Here is a 25,070-nt window from a genome sequence, read left to right on the forward strand (position 1 = left end):
AATATCTAATATGATATCTTTGGTATATTTTTCCTTTACCTAATTTATATCATTTTAACCTTATTTTATTGTATCCGATATACATTAATATACTTCTTCGTGTGTATTGTCAATTCAATATACTGATGGCTGGTCTTTTTTTGAAATAACACCCATGTGCTCATTTAATAGCTCATATTCCCTGAAAGTCCATGTTGGGATTATTCAAGGACTGAAGGTCCTCTGTTTTGTGGTATCAAGAGCCAACATTCAGAACTTTACAAAAAGAAATTGAGAATTTCTGACATTCTAACTCCTACAGGAAACATGGAATGTTTTAGAGATTTTCCACGTGGCTGTCCAAATTGGATTTTAGAGAAATAGTTCTAACTTACATCGACGAAACTAATAGGTGGGACTTCAGGGCAGGAGTCAGGGGGAATGCGGTGATATGGTAGAGAGCACACCTCATAACTCCAATCACAGCTATACAAATCGGGAAATATATAACACATTTGGTGGTAAAACAAATTTTCCAAAAAGACCATTGTCTCCACAGCTCGCGTCCCATATTCTTGTGTGCTATATACCTTCCCCCATCTGAGTCCCCCCTATTACCGCGAAGAAACCTTCCTCCGCATCCTGCCGGACGAGATTAGCCATTTCCAGCACTAAAAGTGGAGATGTGTGATGTTTGGCGATCTAAAATGCCAGAACTGGAATGTACCAGACTTTTGTCAACACACATGAGACAAATATATCACAAACACCAGCCACTCTCCTGATCCTGCCGCTCATACCAGCTAAGAACAAATTATGACACAATTAACAAACAAAAGTGTGAAACTCCTTTCTAGCATTCTCTGTCGGTCACTGGGCCTGTACATAGGGACGGTCGCATACGGGGAGACTTCTTTTCGGTTTGTTACACACTTTAATTCTTTCTTGGGCCACAGTACTTGTAGATTACTTCATCACAGTACATTGACACCAGTGCATCCAGGGGCATTCACAGGCAGTTCCTCCAACACCCACGCAGACCCTCTAACATTAGCACTATATTTAAGACGAACTCCATAGCAAATGAACCACACAGACAGCCCTCTCACTTACTGAAGCTGCAGCACCCACCCTACAAGTTGACCAATAACCGCCACAGAAAATTAATCAAAATGCAATAGAAAGTCCCAAACGATCAAATTATTATTGGAAAAATTTATATTGAATCCCTATTTCACTAAAATACATTAGGAATGTAATCTGGCACTGACTTAGTGACATTACTCAAAATATTTCCACCAAATCAGCATCCCATGTTGCAATTTGAAAAATAACTTCTTCAAAGGAAACCAAAAACACCAGATAATTTGGTTATGACGGACAGTGAAGTGAAAAATAATCCGAACAACATTACGAAATCTTTCAAATCAAAACACACAGAGATCCTGACCAATGAAGAACACTCCGCCATCAATATTCACGAAGCCCTTCGGCTGTACAAACAAACTCTACGAGTAAAAAAGGAAGCAACACACAGAACCAATATTTCAAGCATGGATGGGTCAATAATACCAGTAACTTCTGGAACAACTGGAACACGCTCTATAGCCACAACATAGGAATACCTGGTCTGGTCAAAACTGACACACATATGGAGTGCCGACACTTTGAAAATCTGTCACAAAACCACTGCCTGACAAATCCTGCTCAGAAATGAATTAAAATTAAAACCCAATTAGAACTCCGTAAAAGAAAACATTTCCAAAGACAATCAGGGGAACCCCCTGGATTTCCATATCACAGTAATGAGCTGACATACAGACTAATGCCCTAAAAACCAACAAGGCATGTGGCATTTGATGGAATACTTCCGTCCAAATGATCAAAACCCCCAATGAGCAATTCAGAACCGCAATAATTCAAATTATTCATCTTTGTTTTGAGCGTAGGATATTTTCCCCGAACACCGTGGAACCAAGGCCTACTTACACCAACTGTTTAAACAAGGAGACCAATATGAGCCAAACAATTACAGAGGCATAGTGTGCAATAGCAACCTGGGAAAATATTCTGTTCGATATTAATACAAGATTGCAAAACTTTCTCAAACCCACAAAATCTCTGGACAAAGTCAAATTGGAGTTCTGCCCCAACACATAACGTCGGAGCCACATCTACACCCTCCCACCTCATTGAGGTGATGGGTTCAGAATGTATACCAAAATAAATCCAAAATCTTTGCTTGCTGTATTACTTTGAGAAGGCTGTCGATTCGATCTGCACGAAGACTCTTCCTAAAACTACTGAAAATGGGATGGGAGGGAAAACATTTGATTTAATCAGGGCAGGTCTGCCGGGAGTGTATTAACACAATACATGTGCGGGTGATTGAAAAATGTGGGATTAATCGATCCACCCTTAATCGTCTACCATTGAAGTGTTGTTTTTGGGTGTGGTTGTGGTGGTGGTTCTGGTGCTGGGGTGGTGGAGTGGCGTTGTGTCGGGCGTGTCGTAGTTCTGTTTCTGTAAGTCTGCTTTTTATATGTGCTCGAGCACATGGGGGGTAACCCGGGAGGGGCGTAGCTGGGCGGCAGTGATGGGTCTTGTCGGTACCTGTAGGTGATATCCCCGTTGTACCGGACCCGGGCGGTACTAGAAGGAGGCGTGGAACGTACTCGGGGGACTAGAGGTCGGGGGTGGGGAGGGAGACATGATGGGGGAGACGGGATGGGAAGGGTGTTACTCAGTGTGTCTGGTTCGCGCTGTGTGGCTAGACTGTGGGGGCGTTATACATGATGCAGCTCTGCTGTAAAGCGCTGCAGATATGAGTGACGGGGGACGGAGACCTTTTCGCTTGATTCGCTTGGTGTGGGGCGTGGGGGGGGGTGTCGATACGGTCGGGGTGCGTTCTTCGGTCGTAGGTTGAGTACGTAGTGTCTGGGTCAGGGATGTGGTGTTCAGTTGGGTTGGGGGGATTTGAGATAGAGCGGAAGTGTGTGGCGTATGAGCGGGTCGGGATCACAAAAACTCGAGGTCGTGGTCGGGAAATTAGCAATCTCTCATCGGGAAGCAGGATCACAACAAACTAAACAAGGAGAAGGAGGTCTCGGTCTGGGTTGTCAAACGAAACAGCAGAAGAGCCGGTAGTCAGGTACGGGATTGCAGTGACGCATGTGATCTCCTATCCCCAACACACCCAGGAAGGGGAGGTAGGCCGGGGACAGCCCGTGATCTCATATTCTGTGGAGGAAATCAGGCCTGAGCCACATTGGAACTGCCTAGCTAAATATCAGACTAAAGGGCGGAGAGGGGACTGCAAAGCTGTGAAGGAAACAAGGGGGTCAGGAAAAGAGTGAGAAATCGGATACAAAGGTAAATAGCTGGGAGATTTCACAAAATAGGGGAAGCCAAGAAAGGGGCCTAAAACTCTCAAGATTAGGAGGGTAGAAGGGGGCGGATGGAAAAGGGGGGGAAGAGGAAACAACAATAGGGGAGAGAAGAGGTATCTATATGTGGGAAGGGGGAGAAGAGGGGACGAAAAAAAGTGTGTTGGTGGTGAAAAAAAGAAAAGGTAGGGAAGGAAGAGGAAAAAAATAGAGAGTCTGGAAGATAGGGTAGGGGGGGGGGAGGGGGGGAGGGGGAAGGGGAGGGGGAGAAAGGTAGGAGGAGAAGGATGGATGTTAAGATATTGGGAGAAGGGATAATACAAAGTAAAGATAATGAGGGGGTAAAGGAAAGGGATGAGAAAAAAGATGGAAAGGGGGGGGGGGGGGGGGGGGAAGGAAGGAAGGGAAAGAAGAATTGTGAATTGGAAGGAGGGGTGGGGAAGAAGAGGGAGAGGGGAGGGAGTAAGTGAGAAGAGGTAGGTAAAGTAGAAAAGGAAAAGTGAAAAAGAAAGATCTAGAAGAGAAAAAAAGGGAGGGAAGGGGAGAGAGGAAGAAAAAGGGAGAATAGAGCGAAAAGGTAGAGTGGAAGAGAGAGGTAAAAGTAATAAAGAAAAAAATGGGGAGGAGGAGGGGGAGAAAAGAAGAGAAAAAAGAGAAAGAAATGAGAAGGGTATCTAAAATGGAGTGGATGGGAAAGATGGGGGAGGAAAGGGAAGGTAGGGGAGCTGGGGTGGTGGAGGATAGAGGGTGGGGGTAAAAAATTAGAGGAAGGATGAGAAAGGATGAAGGAGAGGTGAGGGGGATGGGGAAGACAAGGAAGAGGGGAGAGATGGAAAAGGTTAAAAAAGGAAATAGGAGAGAAAAAGTAAAGAGGAGAAGGAAGTGGGATGAAAGTGTGTGGGTGAGGAAAAAGTCAGAGTAAAATAGAGAAAGAAAGTGTGGTAGATAGGGAATGAAGGGGAAGGTAAGAAGTAATATTTATAAAGAGGTGAGAGCAAGAAGGAAATGGGGAAAAAAAAAAATGGGGGTTCTGTAAAAGAGGGGGAGTAAAGAGTGAATAGAGGGGGGTATGGAGTGAGAGGAGGAAGAATTTGTGGGGGTAGATAAAGAAGAGAAAAGAGAGGGAAAAGGGAGAGTGGAGATGAAATTAAGAAAGCCGGCGAAGGAGTGAGAAAGGCCAGGACGGGGGAAAAAAAAGGAAGAGGGGAAGGAGCAGACAGGGGGGGAAGAAAGAGAGAAAGCTGGAAAGGAAGCTAGAGGAAAAATAGAACGCCAGGGAGGGGTGGGGGGGAGTTAGGGGACTAAACGGTGGAAGAAAAGTGAGGCACGGTGAAGTGAGAAAAAACAAAGAGAAAGAAGAGGAGAGCGGGGGGGGGGGGAGGGTTGGAAAAGAGTGGTTGCTTGAGGGGCCACAAGGGGTGGGTAAGGAAAGTGTGTTCGGGGGGGGGAAGGGTAGAGTGATGAAAAAGGAGTCTGGGAAAGGAGTAAGGGGGGAGAAGGCAGAGGTGAAGGAGGAAATCAGGGAAAGAAAAAGGAAAGGTGCAGGGGGGGGGGGGGGGAAAAGAGAAGAGAGAGAAAGGGAGAGGTGGAACGACGAGAGGGGGGGGAGAAAGAAAAGGGACGGATAGTCGATAGAGGGAAGTGGGAGGTAGAAGGAAGAGGAGGGAGAGGCAGAGGGGGGAAAGAGAAAAAAGAAAGGAAGAAGGGGGGGGTGGTTGTTGTGAAAAGAAAGGAAGTAAGGAAGGGGTGGAGAGGTGGAGGGGATAAGAGGAGTGGAGGAAGGGGGGTGGATCATGGGAAAAAGGGGGGGGAGGGGGGGGGAGGGGAGATGGAAAAAGAAAAGAGGGAAAGGGCCAAGGGTAAGAAGGACAAAAAGAGGGAGCGTACTAAGTTGCGGAGATGGCCGAATGAGAGGGGAAAGCGGGACGGATCTCAAGAAAAGAAGTTGAAAGGGAGGAAGAAAAGGGGAGGAGGTAGGCGGGAAAAAGAAAAAAAGAAAGAAAGGGGAAGAAAGGGCGAAAAGAGGAGGGTGGTGAAGAGTAGAGAGGGGAGGGGAAAGGGGGGGGGGAAGTGGAGGAGAAAGGAGGGGGGGAAAAGGTGTGAAAAGGAAAAAAGTGGGGAAGGAAAGGAAGGGGGGGGGGGGAGGAGAGAAGAGATGAGAAGGGGAGTTGGGGGGAGAGGAAAGGGAAGTGGGGGGGGGTGAAGAAAGAGGGAAAAAAGGGGGAAAAGTGGTGGAGGGGGAAGGAGGAAAGGAAAAATGAAAATAAAGAAGAGGAGAGAAAGGGAGAGAAGGAAGTAAAGGGAAGGGGGAAAAAGGGAGGGAGGGGGGAGAAGGGGGGAGAGGGGAGTGAAGAGGGGGAGAGGGGAGAGAGAGGAAAGAGGGAAAGGGGGGGGGAGCAGGGAGAAGGGTGAGAAAAAAGGTGAGTAATGGGGAAGGTTGGAAAGAAAGAAGGGGGAGAAAAAGAGAAGAGTCCTGAGGGAGAGAGAGAAAGGATGAGAGAAGGAAAAGGGGGGGGAAGGGATCATGAGGAAAGTAGGGGGGAGGTCCGGGACCGACGGAAGGAGAAAAGAAAGAAGGGAGCGGGGGGTGAGAGAGGATGGAGAGAGAGAAAGTAGTACACGGGGAGGGGGGAAGGGGGGAAGATAATTAAGAAGGAGTGGGAGGAGGAAGATAAAACAAAGAAAAGGGGGGGGGGGGGGGGGGGGGGATAAGATATGTGGGAAATAAAGAAAGGGGAAAGGGAGAGGGGGAATAAGTAAGAAAGGAAGGGGGATAGGAGAAAAGAGGGGGGGAAAGGATATGTTTTGAAAATGGATTATGAAAGGGGGGGGGGAGGAAGGGGAGATTGTAGGATTTAAAAGAGGGGAAGAGGGAGGTTTTTTTTTAGGGAAAAAAAAAAAGGGGGAGAAAGGAGGGGAGGGGGGGGGGGGAGAAAAAAAGGAAGAAGGGGGGAAAGTTTTGGAAAGGGTGAAGAAGACAGAAGTGAGGATTTAAAGAAAATAGGGGGGTGGAAGGCAGGGGGAATGTACAGGGAAAGTGTTCAAAGGGGGTTCAAGAGAGAGGATAATGGGGGGAGAAAAGGGAAGAGGAAGGGGAGAGGGTAAGAAATGGGAAAGAGGGAGAGGGGGGGGGGGGGGGGGAAAAAGGGAAGGGGGGAGGGAAAGAGGAAGAAAGCCGGAAGGGGAAAAAGAACCGCTGAAGGGGGGGGGGGAAAGAAGGAGAAAGTATCCACCAGCAGAGGGAGAGTCCTCAGAGACCTGGAGAAGGGGGGAGGGGGGGCAGGGGGGAGGGGGGATTAAAGATGCTTTTAACTCAGGGGAAATAGAGTCTAAAACTCCAGGGATAACACTTCCTCCCACAGTGAAAAGTGTTCTGAGAAAGTGAAGCGAGAAATCTGGACAAAGGGACAGGGCGGAGATAGGGGGAAAGAAAAGGGGAAAGAAAAAGGTGAGATGTTTCTGAGGAAGAGACCAGGAAAAAGAAAACAGATGGGAGGAAAGGGAAAAGGGTAGGTAGGAGGAAAGGGGAGGGGGGGAAGGATTATGAAAAGAAAAAAAGCGTTTGGACTCATCATTCTGAAAAAGGGGGGAGAAGCTAAAAGGATGAGGGGATGAAGTGGGCGAACAAGATAATTGGAAGAGCTTTTAGGTGTGTAGTGTACTGTAGTTAACCCAAGAAGGGAAGGGGGTTTGAATATAGGGAAGGGGAACTGAGTTGTCCAGTGGCACGTAAAAAGATGATAAGGGGTGGGACTCAAAGGGAGCGGATAGGAAGGGAAAGAAAGCTGTTCAAATTGGGGCCTGAGGGGAAGGGTAAAAAAGGAGCATCAGAAAAAGAAGGAAGGGGAGGAAGAGGTGAGCGAAGAAGGGGAGAGAAAAGAAAAGAAAATGGGCCTGTGTCTCAGACAGGGGGCGAGAGAAGGAAGAAAGAGCTGACGATACTAAGAAGAAGGAAAAAAGAAAAAGAAAAGGGGAAGAAAATAGCTCAAAGAGGAGGGGGGGTAGAAAAAGGAGGGATAACTAAGGTCAGATCGGTAAAGGGAGAATAATGTGGAGTGGAGTTTGGGGGGTAAAGAGAGTTCGAGTTAGAGGAAAGAAGGGGAGAGGAAAAGTTTGAAGATTGTGAAAAAGAAGGCATGAAAGAAGAGTAGTAAGGGGAGAGGGGAAGTGAGATTGTTGTGGAAGTTTAAAAGGGAGAAAAGAATTCTCAGATTATGAAAGGGGAACGCAGGGAAGAATGGTAGGAAAAGCGCTCTTTAATCGCTTCCAGTGTGAATGAGTAATGATAGATGTATGTACAACCAGAAAGAGATTTATGAGGATATGTGGGGTGAGAAAGGAATTGGGGGGGGCTTATAAAAATCATCAGAATGATTTTTTTTTTTTTGAGAAGTAAAAAGCAGACAGTTGTAAATAAGGGAGATTGTTTTGTGTAAGGGTTAGTAGCCACATAACAGTGGAAAGGTAAAGTATGAAGAAATGAGTTGAGGAAAAAGGAGAGTGCCCCACAAAGGATAGCTACCAGATAGTGTGAAAGGAAGGGAAATGGGAAAAAAAGAAAAATGGTGAATGTCCGACAGGAGTATAATGAGAAAAGAAAGGGGGAGCAGGGGAAAGGGATGTGTGTTGTTGAGAGAGTGTGTGTCTGTCGTGGTGTGTGTGTGTGGAGTGAGAGAGAGAGTGGTTTGTTCGGAGAGGTGTGTGTGAGTGTGGTGTGGATGTAGAATGTGGGGATGGGGGAGAGGGTGTGTGTGTGAGGTGAAGAGAGCGTGTGTGTGAGTGTGATTTGTGGTGAGTGTGAGTGTGGGTGTGTGTGTGTGTGTGTGTGTGGGTGTGTGGGTGTGTGTAGTGAGTGTGGGAGTGGTGTGAGGTGGGTTAGTGGTGTGTGTTTGTGTGTGTGAGAGAGCAGGTGTGTGTTTGAGTGTGTGTGTGTAGTGTGTAGAGAGTGTGGGAAGTGATTAGTGTGTGTGGTGGTGTGAGAGTGGAGTGGTGTGAGTGGTGTGTGGTGTGTGATGTGTGCGAGTGTGTGTGTGCGTGTGTGCGAGTGTGTGTGTGTGTGTGTGTGAGCGAGTGTGCGTGTGTGTGTGAGTGTGTGTGTGTGTGTGTGTGTGTGTGTGTGTGTGTGTGTGTGTGTGTGAGTGTGAGAGGTGTGTGTGTGTGTGTGTGAGTGTGTGTGTGTGAGTGTGGTGAGTGGTGCGATGTGAGTGAGTGTGTAGAGTGATGAGGTGTGTGTGTGAGTGAGATGTGTGTGTAGATCTCTGAGAGTGAATGTTGTGTGTGTGTTGTGAGTGAGTGTGTGTGTGTCGGGTGTGTGTGTGTGTGGTGTGAGAAGAGAGAGAGTGTGTGTGAGTGAGAGAGTGTGTGGTGTGTGTGAGTTATGTGTGTGTGTGTGTGTGTGTGTGTGTGTGTGAGTGAGAGAGTGTGTGTGTGTGTGAGAGTGTGTGTGTGAGTGTGTTGTGTGTGTGTGTGTGTGTGTTGTGTGAGCTGTGAGTGATGTGTGTGTGTAGTGAGAGAGTGTGTGTGAGTGTGAGTGTGTGTGTGTGTGTGTGTGAGATCAGAGCGCTAGTGGTAATTGTTATCTTATTGTTCAGAATCTGCTGTTTGGGAATGCAGTCTGGGAGTTAGTTATTACGAAAGCACTTTGTGACTTATATATTTGACATATTAATATGACTGTTACGACTTTGGATTTTTAGAATTTATGCAAATCCTGGCGTTTCCATCCAGTATTCTAAAAAAACAGGTGTATGGGAAAACAGCTACTGATTGATCTGTTAATTAATCCATCTGTATTTGATGTGAATGAAAACAGACGTCGTTTGAATCCCTGTTGTTAAGTATGCTGTGTGTCGGTGCTGCTGTCTCCTGCAGGCGTGTAATCACTGCTCTAACACCTGTCTGTGTGTTGACAGGAAGCCGCTCATCGCCTACAGTGGTGGAAACAGCTGCTGGAAGAACACATGAGCGCCATTCTGCAGAAAGGTCCGGATCATGAGGACAGATCAGAGACTGGAGACATAATGAAACACACACGCTCAGCTAATGGTGTGTGTGTGTGTGTGTGTGTGTGTGTGTGTGTGTGTGTGTGGGTGCAGACCTGCGGATACTGCTGGATGAGAAACCGGTGTGTGAGCTGACGCTGCTCTATGAGCTCTTCAGTAAAGTCAAAGGAGGGCTGACGGCGCTGCTGCAGGCCTGGAGAGAATACATTAAGGTACACACACACACACCCGCTATCATTGGATCATCAGGATGGAATGAGAGACAGAGTTGAGTGTCATCAGCACAGCAGAGATATAGAGAAGCCATGTTGTCTCTGAATGACAGAACGTAGTGATGCCATGTAGACAGAAGAAGAGAAGTGGTCCAAGAACTGAGCCCTGAGGCACCCCAGTAGTTAGATTGTGAGTTTTGTACAACATATTCTCTGAGATATATTTTGGGGGATATCTGAGAAATAAAATAAACCATAAAGAAAACTTTTTCATTACTTGAAATCAAATAAACTTAAATAATATAAAACATGCCTCTGTGTCCCTGCAGCACAGAAGCAGTCATCAGTAGCACAGGTATATTTGTAGCAATAGACAACAATACATTGTATGAGTCAGAATTATACATTTCTCTTTTCTGACAAAAATCATTAGGATATTAAGTAAAGATCATGTTTCATGAAGATATTTAGTAAATGTCCTACTGTAAATATATCAAAACTTAATTTTTGTTAGTAATATGCATTGCTAAGAACTTCATTTGAACAACTTTAAAGATGATTTTCTCAATATTTAGAGGTTTTTTGCATCCTCAGATTCCAGATTTTCAAATATTGTCCTCCTAACAAACCAGACATCAATGGAAAGATGAATTATTCAGCTTTTAGTGAATGTATAAATCTCAATTTAAAAAAAAATTGACCCTTTATGACTGGTTTTTTTTTGCTCCATTTTATTTCAGCTAGATGTCAATGCAACATTTCTCATTGCATTTGTTATTTTAAGTAACTCAATGTATTAAAAAAAAATAGTAAAATGTAAAATAAAATAAAAAAAAAACTATATAGATTAAAAAACCTATAAAAAAAATTATATAAAATAACCAAAATTAAAATAATTAGTAAAACTGATAAGAGTATCTCAGTTATCTGAAGGACTGTTGGTGTCGCAGAGCTTCGGTGCAGAGATCGTGAGCTCTCCGGAGAGAGATAAAGAGATGGTCCAGGAGCTGCTGGACTTCAGGACAAGATGGACCACGTGATAGCAGCGCTGCTCCCAGAGGAACGACAGCTTCACATCAACGCCATGAAGGAAGCCTTCGAGAGCTTCATCACCCATGGACAAGAGACCCAACAAACCCGCCGAGCTCATTCGGTGAGTGACCACACCGCAGTGGACACACGCCACTCACTCATACGAGACAAACTGTCCGAATCCTCAAGAGCTGCTGGATAACTCACATTCCACTTAACATCTTTCATAGAGCTACATGAGGTTTTTTTAGTTGTGACCACACCATTTTCTTTTTCTCCCGGTTTACTAAGCATTATGATCTCTGATATTTGCCCTCTGGTTGTTTATCCTGAATGTGTTTCATTGTAATATTGCATTTGTGGGATTTAACATTTGTAACAAGCCTCTGCAAGTTTTAATGGTTGCCAGATGTCATGTGTTAAAATCCCCCAATCAGGGCTTTTTTTTTCACCACAATGGATACATTGTCTTCCCTGTGGTTTACTTAACTTTTGATTGGCCAAACCTGGCAATCATTAATACGCAGTCTCTCTGTAGTATACCATGATAATCTGGAAACAGCAGTTAACATGTAAACGAGTTTTAGTGATCTCTATTGAGACGTTCAGCTCAGGTAATACTGTAATGCAGACAGACTGTTTTCTGTCACATGGTTGTTTGCAACTAAATCATGTCTGCGATCTGCAAGGAAACCATGCAAGCTGACATTCTCTTGATTTGTGCATTAATTCTGATGAAAATGCAAAAAAATATTGATCAAAGAATCATTAGTAACAGTTTCACCATTTATTGTGCAGGCCTTAAATATTTCACATCAGCAATAAAATCTGACATGAAATGACTCGTGAATTTATACTCACCGAGCTGCATTTATTTGATCAAAATGCTGTAAAAATTGTGAAATATTATTATGATGTAAAATAACTGTTTTCTCTGTGAATCTCTGTTAAAGTGTAATTTATTTCTGTGATTCGCAGCTGTATTTTCAGCATCATTACTCCAGTCTTCAGTGTCACATTATCTTCAGAAATCATTCTAATATGATGATTTACTGCTCAAGAAACATTTCTGATTATTATCTGTGTTGAAAACATTAATATTTTTGTGGAAACTGTGATACATTTTATTTTTCAGGATTCACAGATGAATAGAAAGTTCAGAAGAATCAGCATTTTATTTGAATAGAAATATTTTGTGACATTAATAAATGTCTTTACTGGCACTTTTGATCAATTGAATGCGTCCCTGATGAATATTCACTGTCACTTTTTTCCTCACTGACCCTCTGATCTGCTCTGATCTCCTCAGCGAAGTACGTGGACTCTAAACTGCGGGCTGGAAACAAGGGAGCGCCACGGAGGAGGAGCATGGAGAGGATTCTGGACAAGATCATGATCCATCTTCCGCTTCATCCCACGGTGATCTGCACTCCAGCTTCAGTTCATAAGACTGTCACACAGAGATGAATCTGAACTCATTTCTGTGTGTGTGTGTGTGTGTGCTGCAGGGAAGGACGTGTTTGAGGCCTTCTATAAGAAGGATCTGGCCAAGCGTCTGCTGGTGGGCAAAAGCGCCTCGGTGGATGCAGAGACGTCCATGCTGTCCAAGCTCAAACACGGTTAGTTCCCCCATCTGACTTCTCCTCATTGGTCGGTCAGAGACGGTTTGCTGTGGAAAGGAACGCCACCAATCAGTTGCCTAAGAGTGAGGTCAACATGATCGTGTGAACAGGAAGTGACCAGATTGCTGTGGTTGAGATTGCTGTTTTGTTTTGAATGACCCACACCACATCCAGTAAAAACACTAGTCAGTGTGTGACTAGTTAACCTCTTAAAGCTGCAGCGCGTCACCCGAACACAACTGAACATCAAACAGTACAACGAACCCTAGCTAAACTAAAACTCTAAAAAACAATAAAGGTTACAATATTACATGAAAAAACTTCAAGATAAACGAATGAATTTTATTAAAATTAAGTACTAAAATTACTAAAATGGATAAATAAATTCTTTGTGGCACCTACTGACAAAAATATGTTGTAAGAACATTAAACCACACTATAAAGAAATATTATATGTGTAAAAGATTACAATTAGGTAGCTCCGCCCCCAGGACTCTCCATCATGTGGGTGATCTGATCAGACTGTGGTTCTGATTTGGTTCTTCCAGTGGAGCTCAGAAACAAAACAATGCATCTTTAACTGTTTGTCATTTCTGCACGATCTGTGTCTGCAGGCAGCAGTACTTGCTCTCTGAAGTGACGTTTGTGTGTGTGTGTGTGTGTGTGTGTGTGTGTGTTGTAGAGTGTTGAGCAGCGTTCACCAGTAAAATCGAGGGGATGTTCAAAACACATGGAGCTCGTCTCAAAGACATCATGATCCAGTTTCAAACAGGTAAACAGTGTGTGTGTGTGAGAGATACACACTCTTCATTAGTGGGAGGTGTAGATGCAGATAAACAGGTGGATATAGATGGAACTACTGAAGTAAGTGTTTGTCAGGATTTCCTGTGAGGTGTTGCATTTCTCCAGCTCAGTGCCTGAGCTCCTCACACGTGGTTTTCATGTGTGAAGTGTGTTTGATTGCTGTGTCATGTGAGAGTCCTAATGCGTGTGGTGTGTGTGTGTGTGTTGTGTCGTACATGCAGAACCCAGAGTGAAATCCAGAACAGCAACATCGAGCTGACCGTCAACATCCTGGACGATGGGACTATTGGCCCTCATACACACCGATGGACGTCCATCTACCCACTGGGATCAGGTGTGTGTGTGTGTGTTGTGTGTGTGTGTGTGTAATGTGGTGGACATGCAACGCCCTGATGCTGGATCATTATGTGTTGTGTGTGAGAGCATGCATGAGTGTGTGTTTGTGTGTCTTTTGTGGTTAATACAGCGTACATGCAATGGCCGTGTCTGATGTGTGTGTGTGTGTGTGTTGTGTGTGTGTGCTTCAGATGGTGAAGCTTCAGGAGGTTTTTAAGCTCTTCTATCTGGGGATAAACACAGCGTGGCGTAAAACTGCAGTGGCAGCCCACACTGGGTCAGGCAGTGCTGAAGACTGAGTTGAAAGAGTAAACACACACTTTAACGCACACTCTTCTCACACACACACACAGACACTCACACCACACACACCACGACACACACCACACACACACACACACTCTCACACACAAACACTCTTAACAGACACACACACACACACACACACTCTCTCACACTCTCTCACAGACAGACATCAGACACTCACACACACACACACACACAACCCACACACACACACACACACCCTCACACAACAAAAACACGTCTTAACAGACACAGTACACACACTCACTCACACACACCTCACTCTCTCACACTCTCTCACACACTCACACACAACACACACACACCAGTGTTGTGACGAGACACACCAGACGAGGCACAGTGGAGACACTTCATACTCTGGCTCAGTAGCTTTAGGGGGTGTGCCCGAAGTGTGAATCTGTAGGCAAATAGTCAAATTATGAGTCTCTGATGAACGAGAAGGTTCCAAAGAACAGCATTTAATCTGAAATAGAAACAGTGTATAAATGTCTTTTACTGGTTACATTTGATTCATTTAATGCATCCTTGATGAATAAAAGTTTTCTTCTTTTTTTTTAAACTTGCCCCCAAATAATTGAAATAATAACCCGCGTATCACATTTATGGGTCCACAGTTTCCACAAAAATATTGTGGCAGCACAACTGTTTTCAACATTGATAATAATCAGAAAATGTTTCTGGTATGAGCAGCAAAATCAGCATATTAGAATGATTTCTGAAGATCAGTGACAAGTCAAGTCTGCTTTATATTTGTCAGTTATTTCTTCCACCATGTAACAGTACATACATACAGAGAGATCGAAATTGCGTTACAAACTCTCAGACCCCCGGTGCATACAGAATAACACTGAACAGTAGAGCCTTAAAATACAGATCAAATATAAAATATAAGATACAACTATACAATAAAGGAATGTAAAAAAGACATTTAATAAAAAATAAAAATAGAGTTAAATAAAGCAGCGCCATGATGTCCACACGATGGCAGATAGAGTGCAAACCAGTGAACAAACAGTGCAGATAAATAAAACACGACCACAAACTTTAGTGCAAAAACAAGCTTAGTTCTGTGGTCTGAATTTAAAAACAAAAGGGCTCAAGAGCAGTAATTTTATTTAAACTGACTGATGAGGTGGTTAGAAGGTTGGACGTCGAATGCTTCTCAGTTCTGATGGTGAATGAGGTAGTGAGCAGACCAATGCTGCAGCAAAGTGACTGGTGCTATGTCACCGTATGCGGGTTAGTGGGGGTGGGAAGGACCTGGAGATAGTGGTGGATCTGGGGGGGGGGGTCATAGTTCAGTGGTGCCTGGGGGAGAAGAGGGACGGGGGGCATGTGAGCCTGAAGACTGGAGTACATGATGCTGAAAATACAGCTGCACATCACAGAAATAAATTACGTTTTAACAGACGTCACATAGAAAACAGCTGTATTTAAAAACTGTAGATCAATACTTTCACTGTTTTTTAACTGTATTTGTGATTAAAATGAATGCAGCCTCGGTGAGCAGAGCAGAGTGTTTTGGAGACAGTCTATGTAGGTGGCAGCAGGTGTGTGTAGTGCTGTGGGTGAGACTGATGTGTGTCTCTGCAGGGGGAAGAACGGAAGCTGCAGGTGTCTCTGTTTCAGACTCTCGTATCCTGCTGATTGTTTAAACGAGACTGAAAGAGTTTTAATCGATGGAGGAGATCCGGCACGGCCACCGGCATCGGTACGTTTTCTGTGTGTGAGTAGTGTGTGTGGTGTGAGTGAGTGAGAGTGTGTGTGGTGTGGTGTACTGTTGAGAGTGAGTGTATGTGAGAGAATGTGTGTGTGTGTGTGTGTGAGTGAGCGAGCGGTCAGTAACGTGTGTGTGTGTGAGACGGGAGAGCGAGATGTAAAGATGGTCAGTACCTCATGTGGGTGTGTGGTGTTGGTGTGTGTGTGTGAAAAGTGAGATGCGAGTATTCAGTAATGTGTGTGTGTGTGTGTGTGTGTGTGTGTGTGTGTGTGTGTGTGTGTGTGTGTGTGAGAGTGAGAGCGAGTGGTCAGTAATGTGTGTGAGAGTGAGAGCGAGCGGTCAGTAATGTGTGTGTGTGTGTGTGTGTGTGTGTGTGTGTGTGTGTGTGAGAGAATTCGGAAGTGACGAGCGAGCGTGGTCAGTAATGTCTGTGAGAGTGAGAGCGAGCGGTCAGTAGTGTGTGTGTGTGGTGTGTTGTGTGTGTGTGTGAGAGTGAAGAGTGACGTGGTCAGTACTGTGTGTGAGTAGTGAGAGGCGTGGTCAGTAATGTGTGTGAGTGTGAGAGTGTGATCGGGCAGTAAATGTGTGTGTGTGTGTGTGTGTGTGTGTGTGTGTGTGTGTGTGTGTGTGTGTGAGCGAGTGGTCAGTAACGTGTGTGTTGTGTGTGAGGTGCGTGTGTGTGTGTGTTGTGTATTGTGAGGCGAGTGGTCAGTAAACGTGTGTGTTTGTGTGTGTGTGGTGTGTGATTGTCGGAGAGCGAGTGGTCAGTAACGTGTGTGGTGTATGGTGGGTGTGTGTTGTGTGTGTGTGTGTGGTGTGTGTGTGTGTGTGTTGTGGAGCGAGTGAGTCAAGTAACGTGTGTGTTGTGTGGTGTGTGTGTGTGGGTGTGTGTGTGTGTGTGTGTGGCGACGGTCATAACAGTGTGTTTTGTGTTGGTGGTGTGAGTGTGTGAGAGCGTCAGTAACGTGTGTGTTGTGTGTGTTGGGTTTGTTGTGGTGGGTGTGTGAGTGCGTGTGTGTGTGTGTGTTTAGTAGGAGCGAGCGGGCATAACGTGTGTTTTGTGTGCCTGTGTGTGGTGGTGTGTGTGAGAGCGAGCGGTCTCATATACGTGTGTGTGTGGAGATCGTGTGTGTAACGTGTGTGTGTGTGTGTGTTTGTGTGTGTGAGCGAGCGAGCGGTGTCCAGTAAAGTTTGTGTGTGGGTAGGTTTGTGTGTTTGGTTGTTTGGTGTGAGTGGTGTTGAGTGAATTCGGTCAAGTAACTGTTGTGTGTGTTTGTGTGTGGTGTGTGTGTGTGAGATCGAGCGGTGTGTGTGTGTTGTGTTCATCGGAGTGCGACTGGAGAGAGAGGTCAGTAAACTGTGTGTGTGTTGTGTGTGTGTCAGTAGGACGAATGAAGCTCAAAGCGACACTGCTCGCAGTCTATGGCCTGTGGGAAAGAGCAGAGTTCCTCAATAATACTCCGTCGCGTGAAATAGAACGTACGAGGACGGCTAGCGCCTTCCAGTTCAACAGGCGACTTTCAAGGACCCAAAACAACACCTGTTCCGCACTCAATATCCAACCAGAATCCTAGATGACACGTGAGACGGTGATTGTTGTGGAATGTGATACACACCGTGACCTAGTACTTCTTTTAAAGTAGAGCTATATGCCCCACGCCAAACCAAGCTTGTTACCAGGAAGAATCACAGTGCATTATAAAACACTGACTTAAAGTTTAAATGATTTTGACAAAGCAGGTGCATAGTGAAAGTAATCTAAAGGAAAGGCCACCACTCATTGAGAAAGACAGTCAAATTAAACAAACAGCATGGCAAACCATATGAGAACTATTGATTTTGAAAACGTTACTAGATTATATCCTTAGAACCACACATATTGGAGTTATAAGATGTGCAAACCATATCAGTCAAACCAAAAAATTATTATTGGTTTTACTAGTGGGTGCAGGACACTAGGCTTTCATTTACATAAGTGAGGAGAGCTAAATAAAAGTAAAACTGTGACATATTACACCCAAACCTCCTTCATACTGTTGCCTACCCAGTACAATTTGGGGACCAAAACTTATTAAGACACTGTGACCTGAGAATTGTTTTTGCCTCAAGTGTTAACCCCCTCTGAGAGTATCAAGAGGAATTTGGTTCTGACAGTTTTAAACCGGAGTTCTTCTCATATTTTTATTACCATTTCTGAACGATAGGAATAACACTGTAAGAATGTGCGAACTGTTGAAGGTGGTCTGCAATAAATTTTGGTTGTGCACTTTTATATGCAGATATTTCAGTCTATTCGAGACGTCATTCACATGTGGTGTGTTGTCAATAACCTCTTAAAAGTTCCCTAGACCATCATTGAGGGACTTGAGCTTTCCGTCACTAGCAGGAGCCTTACTCATTATCATATGGACTGTAGGAAACATGCGTAAATCATTGATAGAAACATACGGAAACATTAGCAAATAGGACTACCAACATGCTATCATAACATTCTAATCCTGTTAGAAATCATACCACCAATGGAATTATGTTAGACAACCTGCAAACGACCTTCTCCATCATGTTAGATAACACACTAGCAACACCCTGTTACATCATGGTACAATCTGTGCTAATCATTCCTAAACGACATGTTCACATTGCTTGAACCGGTTCAATCACAGTGTTAGAAACAACGAAAAACATGCTGAATCATGATAGGAAAAATGACTAACAATTGTACAATCATGTTTGTAGAAAACATTTCTAGCGATTGTGTTAACTAATGTTCTTGGAATATTCTAAATCATGCCGCCAGCACTGGCTACCAATGTTTAAAGACCATGCTAGCGGCGTGTAGGACATTGCTAATCATGCTAACACACTTGATATACATGACTAATAATGTTAGAAACATGCTACCATACTGTTAATCGATAGCATAGCAACCATGGAAGCACAAACAGTGGTTAATCATGTCTAAAAAGCATGCATCAGACCCAACACTTTGCTAACCAACCAGTGCTGTTAATGTAAATCAGGTCAGAAAACATGTGAGTCATGCTACTGAAATGCTAAAAAAAACAGCTAATAATAGTTAAGAACCATGCTAACAACATGTTAAAAACATGTGATAACAGTAATGCTAAATGATGCTAGCAGTTGTGGTAAAAACATATACTGTATCTGAAAACGCTGCTTCAAAACATTAAGGCTAGGCTTTCTACAAGGCCAACATCAACGTTTGTTCACAAGAGTCATTGTTGTGCATCTGCAGATGAGCTGAGGGTCATGTGATGTGTGACGTGTCAGGATGGAGGAGCCAGTGTGCGCACGAACGGAGCGCGTGTTTCCAGGACCGCAAGTATCACATCGACGCGGCGGTGGTGAGGATCATGAAGATTGATGAAGACTCCTGAGCCAAAACCTGCTGGTGTCTGACCTCTACAACCAGCTCAAGTTCCACGTCAAGGTTACGTCTTTCCACGGCACACACTCACTCACAAACACACGCTCTTCACGACTCACCCAACTCACAGAACAACACACACACAACCGCACGCACCACACCCCTGCCACACGCACGCATGGACGAACAACTACACACACAACCCTCACAGCACAAACATTCACTCTCTCACCACTCACGAAGCACCCACAAATCACACACACACACACTAACGCTCACACACTCATGCACAACACGCACATACACACACATCGAACACACTACACACTAACAATTCGCCACACGCGTACACACGCGACACCACCACTAACTCATGCACACCCGCAAACACAAATCACGCAAACACACACACACTCATGTCAGCTCACACGCACACACCCACTGCACATGCGCAAACACATACACCACGCACAAACACTCACTCATAGCCCAAACCCCGCACCCACACAATCCATCAAGCACACACAACAATCAACGCACACACACTCACGCTAACACACACACACTCATTTGCACACACTCATGCATATAACATCGACACCACTCACCAACACACTCAGCTCCACTCACAATCACACACACACTCACAGCGACTCACACTCATCACACACATCACTTCATTTGCACGACTCATGCGAAACTCTACGCGCGCACAATCACACACACACTCACTCACCTATCACTCTCACACTCACACCACACAGCTCGCACACACACTCACCGCACACACACACACACTCAGTGCACACACTCATGCCTCCCGCGCTCACACATCAATCACACACACACTCCCACACACAAACAATCTCTCACTAACGCACACGCACATACACAATCCATGCACACATAACACACTACAAAGCACTTTATGTTACAGTACTTTAAATATATGCAATTTAATCTGGCAGTCTGTCAACATATAAAGCTTGATGTTGTGGACCCTTTGACAAATTAGACCAAAAATAGTAGTAATTTAGGAATTGTAATTGGACAGTAAAAAGAATTCGTGTTGTATAACTTATTTTCAATTTACAGTATTTATTTATACAGGATTATTACAGTCTGTCAGAAAATATACTCAGCTAGCAGATAGAGGTGCGTCAACTAAATCAGTTTGTCATGCTCACGTACCTGTGCATGTTCACTGGTTGGATGTGATGCGGATATTTCCCATGATTCTCCTGCCGCTGCAGTCCCGGCGGACTTCTGAAGAAAGCTCACCCGAGTCTCTGATTCGATCGGGACTATCTGGAGCGAGACAAAGCAAACCCAAACCAGTAACACTATGGGAGTAGGAGCGCCGTGAACCTTGGACCTCCACGCCCTTCACAAGGGCTTTTGGGCCGGATGGGTCCATGTGACTCTACCCTACAGCCGCGCTGCACTCTGGGATATAGGCGATTTTAGCATGAATTGTCGCATGATTTTCACTAAAGGAAAGGACCCCCACTTTCTGTTCCTTTGACTCATCGTGTGTTTGTTTTGGTTGAAGTCTTACGAGAGGACTCTGATGAGTCTTATGTGTGTGTGGTGTGTCAGCTTACGAGTTTGTGTGTGATGTGTTGCCTCTGTCATTGTGTGGGTGGTGTGTTACACTGTGTGTGATGGGTCTCGGTCAGGTGTGTGTGTGTGTGTGTGTGTCTTGTCAAGTGACGTAGTGCTTGTGTGTGTGTGCCTGTGTAGTACTGTCACAGTGACATCGTAGTGTGTGTTGTCGCGCTGTGTTAGTGTTTGTGTGTGTGTGGTTTTGTGTTTGTGTGTGTCATGTTTTGACTGTGTGTGTGTGTTTGTCTGTCAGTGACCTGCCCTGTGGTGTGTGGCTGCATCCAGTGATACTGTGGGTGTGTCCTGGTCATGTGAGTCGAGCAGTGTGTGTGTATGTTCGTAGCTGGTGGTTTGTAGGTAACAGTCTGTTGTGTAATTTGATGTGGGTATAGGTTTCTGTCGTCAGTGACTAGCTGTGGGTGTGTTTTGTTGTGCTCTTTAAGTGAGTGGCTGATGTGTGTGCTGTGTCTGTCCAGTGAATGTGTGTGTTTGTGTGTCTGTCAGTGAAATGTGTTGTGTGTGTACGTGTCTGTCAAAGCGTGAGTGTGTGTGTGTGTGGCTGTCAGTCCTGTACACGTGTAGTGTGTGTGTGTGTGTGTGTGTTGTGTGTGTGTTTTGTGTGTGTGGTTGTGTTGTGGGTGTCGGTGTGAACTGTGTGTGTGGCTGGTACAGGTGACTGTGTGTGTGTGTCCTGTCAGTGACTGTGTGTGTTGGTGTGTCTGCTCACTCTTGGAGTGAGTGTGTGTGTGTCTGTGTTTGTGTTGTGTCTGTGTGAACTGTCGTGTAGTGTGTGTGTGTCTGTCATTGACTGCTGTGTGGTGTTGTCGTGATCCTGTCAGTGAGTGGAGTGTGTGTGTGTGTGTGTGGTCTGTAAGTGAGTGTGGTGGGTGTGTGTGTGTGTCGTCTCGTAGTGAGTGAGTGTCTGTGTTGGTTGCTGTGTGGGTGTGTTTGTGTGTGCCCTCGTGTGACTCTGTTTGTTGTCTTGTCAGTGTCTGTGTGTGTGTGGCTGGTCAGTGACGAGTGTGTGTGTGTGGTTTGTCCTGTCCATGAGCTGTGTGTGTGTGTCTGTCAGTGAGTGTGTGGAGGAGTCTCTGAGAGAGAGGGGGGTGTGTGGTGGGTGTGTGTGTGTGTGTGTGTGGTGGTGGATCTATATTTCCATCACCTGTATTCCCCTGTCATCTAAAAATAGGGCTAGGAGTATGGATTTCTATTTCCAGGTGTGTAGTATAAAGAATAAATCACATATTTAATTATGATATTATGAAAGGAACTGCTATTGGCTGTTATTTCTCTTTCATGTGTGTGTGCATGAAACTCAAGTGAAAGGGAACAGTGACCCAGCTCATATTTCAGCCCAGATAAGCTTTGTCAGTAAATGAAGCACTTTTGTTCTATCTTAAGCGTGATGATTGTGGTAGTGGATTCCTACTTGAGAGTAGAGATACAGATATATAAGTATACCGCCCAAGGAGCAAACACAATTCTAAATAATTTAAAGAATCTATAATGCAGTCTGTCAAGGAACATGTCCAGTTACATTTCAGACCAAAAAAGAAAAGAGAAAGAAATGTGGCTTAATAAACCTAGTATTGTAGCATTCTGGAACATTGTTGACTCTGTGATGAATTTCTTTGTTTCTCTATTTTAAATCACTGTGGGAAGAAATCTATTAAGTGTATTAACTCAAAACTATTTTTTCATTAAAAATATATATATATATATATATATATATATAGTTATATATATATATATATATATATATATATATATATATATATTAGTTTTGTTTCTTTGTTTTAAGTCAGAATTCAGAAATAAAAAGCTGCAATTCCATGGCATGAAAATCTCTGAATTTCTGAGAAAAATCTAACTTTTAACTTCCACATGTGCAAAAAGACAGTTGTAACCCCCGTGGATTAGTGGTGAAAAGTATGACCAGTGCCTGGACACATACCAAGACTAATGTGATTTTGCTGCCTCTATTCACTTGAGGCAATTCCCTTACAGAAATAAATGAGACTCAGCCATGAGCGGGGCCAGACACAATACACTCTTATGGCTACACACACACACACTAAAACACTTTGGTTAGTTTATTCAAAAAAAACAGGCTGGCACTGAATAATAGACATTTGATAAGTTCATGTATTTCCTGGGAATCGAACCCATGACTTCAGTGTGTTGCAAGCAGCAGGAATGACTTGCCATACGTTTAAATTCATAACTGCATCTAATTTTCACTTAATGTATAAATATATACATCAACATATAATAAATAGCCACACTTGATATTTGTATACAATAAAATTGAGTTATAAACGTTTACATTTTTCTAATGTAAATTTATCAGCCATTATCTGAAGACCTCAAAAGTAAGTTACTGAATCAGTCATCAGGTAGCACAGGTGTATTTTGTAGCAATAGACAACAATACATTGTGTGGGTCAAGCAATTATACATTTCTCTTTTTATGCCAAAATCATTAGGATATTAAGTAAAGATCATGTTCCATTAAGATATTGTTGTAAATTTCTAGAATGTGAAATATATCAAAAAACTTAATTCTTGATTAGTAACATGCAATGCTGTGAAACTTCTTATTTGAACAACTTTAAAGATGATTTTTCTCAATATTTGTGATTTTTTTTTACCCCTCAGATCTCCAGATTTTCAAATATTGTCCTCCTAACAAACCAGACATCAAATGGAGAGATCATTTATTCAGCTTTCAGATGATGCAGTGGCTGTGGTCCAGGGTCACGTTGTACAATGTATAACTTCACGGAGTCATATTTGGCCATTTCTTTTAGCAGCAAGCACCAATCCACATCACTACAAACAATAAATATAAACATACATTAATAGAAAGGAGAGGATGTCTGCAATAGAAGCCTATTAATATTCACAGCTGGTAGCTTTCTGCTGTTAATGAAAAAATGACAATAAAACCTGGACTGACTCATTAATATTATCAGAAGGTCACGTGAAATAATACATTTTTGGACGCATTTTATGATTTTAAACTGTCATAAGTCACACCTACCTATACATTGGTCTGTAGCTTAAACAGCATTATAATAACACTAAAACTCGACATTATTAACATTAATGCTACAGATGAATCGCGCAAGAGATGAGGATAAACAGCGCGTAGAGTCGCTACGCGCAGGTCGTGCCACCTACGTGGACCGTGGGGGCAGGGCTAAAAGCGTTCTCATCCACGCGATCTCTGAACATCCTGGCCTGACCTGCCGGGCCTCTGCACCGCACACACACCGCGCTCGGGTTATAACAGCACAGATCCGCGCTGCTCTGCTCGTCTTCAGTGCGCGGGCGTTAGTACGCAGTGTTCTGCTCTCGGAGTGTGACGCGTTTTCTGACGGACTGAGGCATGACGGTCAAAAACGGGCTCTCCGCGTAGGCGTGTCCTGCTGGACCCTTCCTGATGGGTAAGTGTTCATAACTCCAGCCAGGGGTTATCATTACACATCATAAAACGAGTCTAGACGGTAAGTTTATGACGCGGTCGAGCCTGCGAATACCCATTACGTTAAACTGTCATTAGCGCGCGCGTCTGACTCGGGCTCAAACTCAGTTATTTTAGGTGTGTTTCAGTCAGTCGTTTTGTTTCACGTTCTGACATTTATCTCCGCTACGTGCTGCCTCAGGTCGTATTTTAGGAATTAAATGACGCGGTCAGTGTGTTCTTTGATTTCTGTGTGTGTGTGTTTTTGCTTTCATTTGCGTTGTTTGGAAGCGCTGATGACGTCACGTGAGCAGCAGATCAGAGTCACGTGATCAGAACAATAAGCGCGCTTTCGGTCCAGACCGCGCTCTGTCATTGTTCTGGTCGCACCTGCGCCTGCTGATTGGCTGGCTTTATTAAACTTCCTGAAGAGCAGCGTCGATCTGGTCTTTTCAAGGTATGCTGCTTGGCTGGAGCAGGGTCCTCTGGATGCACGTGATCCAATCAGCTGATCTGTAGATGTCAGTGGTGACTGATCATTTCACTTAATAGGATTTCATATACATTTTTAATAACGATAAAGACAGGCGTTGTTAATCAGTGGTTGATGTACCTTGTACTGAGTTTAACAGAGGAACTCCTGATGAAAAAACTACATTATTCATGATTCTGCAAAAATTCCACCAATCCAGACAACTGCGGCCGAGCGCCATAGGAAACGCCTTTAGCTCCGCCCAATTCTATGGAACACTGCAAATGGCAGCACTCTAGCATGTTTAAACTAGCCATTATTTCTGGGAGATTGCACTAAAACAAGCTATACTGATTATTTAGGCTGTTCGTCAAAAACTAAATTATAATTTTTTCACTTAAATATTATTAATATTGGAATTATAATTTCAGCTATGGGGAAAAAAGCTTTTCGACTTCTCTCCAGAGAGTATTGCATTGGGCAAAATATAACTAATACACGCGTACATTAAAAGCAATAAAACAACTTGACTATCCGTGAAAGAAGCAACATAATGCGTTTTACTCAAGCCAAATGTAATTTAAAAAAAGGTTTCTCAAAGAAGTGTTATAAATACACAGTATTATGCACGCATAGTTTAGCTACAAAGAGGTTGTTTTTCACTCTCTACAAGGTATTTATATTTTATTTTTTTTTTAAATGTGAGATGGAAAAAAAAC

General features: G+C 43.9%; 1 pseudogene; it reads left to right on the top strand.

Moving 5' to 3' along the window:
- Nucleotides 1-5,193: 5,193 nt before the first annotated feature.
- LOC122135767 lies at nt 5,194-15,355 on the top strand (annotated as a pseudogene).
- The last annotated feature ends 9,715 nt before the right edge of the window (nt 15,356-25,070 follow it).

Source organism: Cyprinus carpio, chromosome B1 (genome assembly GCF_018340385.1).
Source record: "Cyprinus carpio isolate SPL01 chromosome B1, ASM1834038v1, whole genome shotgun sequence".
In the NCBI taxonomy this organism is placed as follows: domain Eukaryota; kingdom Metazoa; phylum Chordata; class Actinopteri; order Cypriniformes; family Cyprinidae; genus Cyprinus; species Cyprinus carpio.